Here is a 6,000-nt window from a genome sequence, read left to right as displayed (position 1 = left end):
TAATGACACGATAAACACAAACTGTATGTGTCTGCCCGAAGGAATGACTTGACACTTTTGGATAAGCCAGAAGGAAAAATAGACAGCTCCTTTAGTTTATGTCACGATTACGGTTGCAGAAGCGAAGCAGAGCGGCTAAAACATCCATTTCCTGCACAACTTCCTGGTCTGACAAAAATGCAAAAATGGATGCTAAAGGCACTGTAGTTAAAGTCAACAACTATATATAATTTTTTTATTGACATTTTTGGATTAGATGTTGGTTTTTATTTTGTCACATTATACCAAAGAATCACATTGCTCAAGATTAATACTTTTTGATTGATTCGATATTTATTTTTAGTTATGTATTAGTATCATGACATTGAAAAAAAAAAAACCCAGAGGATACTTAAAAGCACAAATAAAATCACTTATTTCCAAAGTGATCCTCGGTGGGAACAGCTAACAACACATAAATAAATATACAGGTATAAAAAAATCTAAATACATAAATTCCTCTTAAGATAGTCTTTTCTGCAGCCATTTCAACACACTCGAAGGACGACTGGACTGCAACTGTCACCAGAATAATCTATATGGGGAAATGAGAAAAGGCCTCTTGAACCCTTTTGGATCACATACCTGGTCATGTTGTGCACTATTTTACAATATATGCCAAAAATATATATAAAGTCTTTGTGTTCTTATATCAGAATCCAATAGAATAGTTTTAATCCTGTAAATCAAAATATGACGTGTGCTTATGTTAACTAGTTCTCATATTTCTTCTGGATTACTTTGGCTGTGTTTTCTGCTGCTGTGTTGGTGTGTTTTCTGAGGCTGGGCGTGGCCTCCTGGTGCTGGAGCTCTGCATGAGCACCTGCTGCTCCTTCCTCTAATCAACTGCAGCTTAAAACCCTGGTCTGTCGCTTCCACGCTGTTTACTCTCCTCACTGTGGTAATATCAACTCTTCTCCAACCTATTTTTAAGTGAACTAACTGCCAGTACCAGTTTTTGGGTTATGACTCTTGGCTTTTTTTCCGTGCCCAGTGCCTCATTCCTCCAGAGCCTCAGCCTCCTCCCACCTCCAGCCACAGCTCAACTGCTTTAACTTCAGCCTCTCGCCATCAGCCTCAGCCTGACTGCGATCTGTCTGCTTCATCCACCTGCAAAACTCAACAGTAAAATCCTCTTTACCCTTTTTTCCCCCTTGTGATCGTGCTCTTGGGTCTGCTCTAAAACCACAGTAAACAGCTGCTATCAATTTCAACCAATAATATCATGAAATTCATTTGTCAGTTAATCTGCGGCTTTAAGTCCCACAGAGCTGAGGTGAATTTAAATAACTAGCAACAACACGCTTCTTTAGTATGTCTTTGTTTCCCCAAAATACAGTTCACACAGGCCTGCTGGCTAGAATTTATTCACTGTGAGGAAAGTGGTACCTGCGACAGCATAGTGGACTGCTTTAGCAGTTCATGTATCATGGAGCATATGATTTCCCTAATGTTACTCTCCCTGTCAGATCCCTCACACACCTTATGACACAGCTACTTTTCGACGTTTGAATAAAATTCTTCTCTATGTTATATAACACATGCCTATCCTGTTTTGCCCAGAAATCCGTCATGATTTTAAAGTTAGATACTCTCGAAATACATTTTTATGTGAATGTGTCAACCACCCTCTCATTGCCTGAAAGTGAAATCATACTTGACTGTCAGTCTCCTTTCAAGTATCCCTTTAGGTAAAGATGCAACAGTGCAGAAGTAATATTGTAATTATGCCTCAGTCAAGGAAAATACATGCTTCTGATTGACGGACAGGTATTTGTTGAAATCATATAACAGGACACTTCAAACAGTTGAATTCGACAGTTTTCCTTTCAAATACATTCATTAGATGTCCAAGTGGCCACAAGTATTAAGACATTGACGGGAGACTGAGGCGCCAGCTGCAGACCTCTGTTGTGTCCCATCTCACTTCACTAATTCATCCTCAGTCATCTTCCCACAGTGAATTGCCAAAAAATGGCAGCATTTTATCCCTGATTATATAATAAATTCAGTATCAGCAGCGGAAAGGAATGTGCTCATCAGATCAGATTGTCCAGAGAAAAGTTTGGCGTGCTTAACACCTTTGTTCTCTGTGACAAAAACTTTGGCTGCAGACGAACGTTCCCAGCAGACTGGGGTTATCACAGCAAGTGTGTGTGTGAGTGTGTGCACTCATCTGAAAGATAGACTTGATATCACACCACTCTGTCTGTCTGTCATGTAATTTGCCACGCAAAGCCCCTCTGACACCCACAAAACCAACACGCAACTGAAAACACACACAGACACACACTCGCACACACACAGACACATACACACCTCCCCCTTCGCTACTTTGCATCCAGGTCACCTCATACACATCACACCACTTCTCACCAATTGGGCGTCAGGGAGTGTCCAGTAACAGGTGTTTTCTGTGTGTCTACTGCAAAACCTGTCGCTCTTAAAGGGACAGTCCACCACAAAATCAAAAATGCATATTTTTCCTTTTAGCTGAAGTGCTTTTTATTGATTTCTTTTCATTCATTTTTTTGTATGTGTGTTTTGAGCATCACAATCTGAGCGCCATCTAGTTCCATTATATTTAAGAGAAGGCAAACATCTCTATGTCTGATATCTCAGCAACTCACATCAAAACACCAAAATCTAGATTGATAAACAGCACGAGAGGGTAAAGGCTTTTTTTCAATTATTATTTGGAAGTGCACTGTCCCTTTAAGAGGTGACCAGCATGAACCTGATCCCCCCAAAAAAGACGTTATTGTTTTTTTTTTAATGCAATATAATCCAACATTTTTTAAATAAATTGTCATTGTGAAAGGCACTTTCAGTACTTTTTTTTAAACTGGCTCTGAAGGTTTGAATTTCTGTTTAGGTTGAAGTTTTTAAGATGTTTTGTTGATATTTCCTTGTTGTTTTTTTTTGTTTCTTTGTTTTTCTTTATTTTTAATTAATATACACTTTTTTAGCTTGGTATGCCTTTAAATGTTGCACTGTTCGTCATCCTGTTTGAGTTTTTTTCAGTGCCAAATGTAATCTATAGCGTATTAAGTGTGTATGTGAAAGAGCTCTTGAGCTGTTGTGTGCTGAGGATTAAAGATTTTGCTCATTAATGTAAACAACATCAGGGTGTACATACAAAGGTTTCTCTCTCCTGGGTGTTTATTTAATTCCATATCCAGTAAAATCCTGAATTCTGACCAACCTTTTATCAGGAGGGTTTAGGAGCGACAATTTTGGTGTTAACCTCATTGTTTAACAGAAAATGCTGCCATGAAAACCTGATTGTTTTGTTCTTATTGCCTTCAGTCTTCAACACGTAGACTCACTATTTGTGTCATTCACAATGGTGTCAGTCATCAAGAGGTTGGAGACAATGCTGAGTGTAGATGGACAGAATACATTCTAACACAGTCAAAAACATTTGCATCTGTGCGTATTTAGACATATTTGTCTGCTTCTTTATTTCCATAATTCCTGTAAAAAATCTTACAGAGTTAGAGTAATGTTGAGCTTTTTGAAAACCTTCACACTGTAACGTGTTTTACTGTGCAGATCACGATCATGTCTTTCTCTCATATTCACTGAGGGGTCACAGATTTCACTTTCTGCATGGCAACAAAGTCAGCCGATCTTTTGGAATAAAGATTTTAATCTCAGTGATACTTTCAGACAAAGTGGATACACAAACAGTAAATTGAAGTAAATGTTACAGACTGACTGAGTGACTCAGTAGAAACTATTTTGATTATGCAGCCAGCATATAATTAACATACATTTCCAAAGACAGAGATACCATAAAAGTTAACGTGTGGCCTGAGGCTATTTCTGAATAAAAGGTAGCAGATATGTTGTGTTAAACTGTATGATTTGTCACTCAACACACTGAAAATCAAATGGGGCAATACGTAATTACACCCTATTTCGGTTCGACTATTAAGTCCCCTTTTAACAAAACTTTTGTATCTCTTCTGAACATGCTGTAACAACAGCCACATCATAACTGAAAGCAAATATTTCTTATGTGAGGTGCTCGATATATTATTTTAGCAGCTAGTATATAATAAATAAATAAAATATAGGTACAGTGGTGTTACAGTGAACTTTATTCGCAGTTTATTTTTCCTGTGTCTCCAGAGATGTCACATTGTCTTCTACATTTTTTAGCAGTATGCATGTCATTTTTGGCATGAAATGATTACTGAATGGGCCTATTGGGTACAGGCCCAGGGGCCCAAAGTGTAAGGCCCCCCCTGACCTACAACCTTCACCTCAAATTAATATGTACCAACAGGAAGAGACTCAATGTCACTACATGAGAGACAAAAAACCACTCTCTCCTCCCGTTTCCAGGTGCTTCCAATCACGGGAGGGATATAAGGTTGGGCGACGCTGACGCCCGCTCTCGGTTGATGGGTCGTTCACGGCCGACGCAGCCACAGCAACAGCAGAACAGCAGGGCGATGGCCCTCTGTTGAGCCTTTCTTTTGTTTGTTTTCCTCGGTTGGGGTTGAAGGTCACCGGCAGCACTGTTTTTGGTCTTTTGTTTTATGCTGTTTTTGTTTAGGGGGATGAGCTGGATCCGACGGGTTGCGTGGTTGGCTCGGCGATTCCCCATGTTTTGTTTGTTTTAGCTTCGGTCTCCAACTCCATCTTTGATTTTGTTTGATTGAGTTATTGTAAATCAACAGGCTGTTTTGCTCATGATCCTTGTGGCGTCCTTTTATATGTTCGGCTGCTCTCTGAGCCTTGTTGTGTGTGTGTGTGTATGTGTGTGTGTGTGTGTGTGTGTGTGTCCATGACAGTATAGCATGGCAGAATTAATATGTATACATTTAGGTAGAGATGGATCAATCAAAGCAACTGATCAAGCAGTAGTGAAAAGGTAAAATGCACAAGAGCTTAATGAGGGATTAGTGAAAGATGTGGCTTGATGAGGGAGCGAGTGTGTGCGGAGAGGAGCAGGATCAGGTGATGTGCTGAGGCGGGAACACACTGATGAGGCGTACTTTACTGTTAGTACTAACAAGAGATGATGCAATACATGCATCTGCTGTTGGAGATCAGTCAAAGCGAGTCTTTGAAGTGACACTGCCTCCTCACTACCATCACAGATTTTTGTTTGAGGCCCCACACACACCTGCACAGGTGTTTTTAGCTGTGGCTGATTAGCTCCCGGCAGACATGAAAGGAAAATTCAAAGTAAGACCTCTTCTTTGTGTAGCTTATCTCTCCTAGACAATACATCAATACAAGAACCTTTTTTTTCATACTTACTAAATCAGCTCCTGAGAAATTGCCTTCCTCTTGTGTCGATTCATGATCTTTAAATTCTCTTTTTCCTCTATAACCGCAGTAATCTTTATATGAGATAAAAGTAAGATCCAAAAGACTGCACAATTTCAGGATGTGTTCAAATTCAAATTCAATTCTTTGTATTTTATCTGTTTTCAGAGTTGAGAAACCTCTGAGAAGTTTATAAGCACTGCAAAAGAACTGCTGATTTATTCTTTTGCTTCTTATTTCTCCTAAGGGGGAGTTTAAGAGAAATTAATCAGAATTTAATCATCTCCGAAGCTAGAGTTCACTTCCTTTGGGTGCGCTCATAAAAAGAGTGTAATGTGAATGATAAATGTGTAACAAAGTTAACAGGAGAGTGAGGTGGATGTGATCAAGATCAGTCTAAACACATCAGCAATATGCAATATCTGCTTGTGACGACAGCATTTACAAACCTTTTTTTGGTTCTCTTTGTGAAATGGCTGCAGTTGGTTGGTTGCTCTTTGTAGTTTACGACATACAACCATTTTCCTATCATACTTTATTTCTTCTTTGGGCACATGATGGTATTATACATTTTTTTTCTTTAAACATAATGAAATATGTAGAAAAAAACAGAAATCCCACATGCCCAAAAACTACATATGGTATGACAAGAAAAAAAACAACTTTTCAGCCAAA

This window comes from Plectropomus leopardus, chromosome 6, assembly GCF_008729295.1.
Source record: "Plectropomus leopardus isolate mb chromosome 6, YSFRI_Pleo_2.0, whole genome shotgun sequence".
Lineage (NCBI taxonomy): Eukaryota > Metazoa > Chordata > Actinopteri > Perciformes > Serranidae > Plectropomus > Plectropomus leopardus.
The sequence above is the reverse complement of the archived record's forward strand: the minus strand, read 5'-3'. Positions refer to the sequence as shown.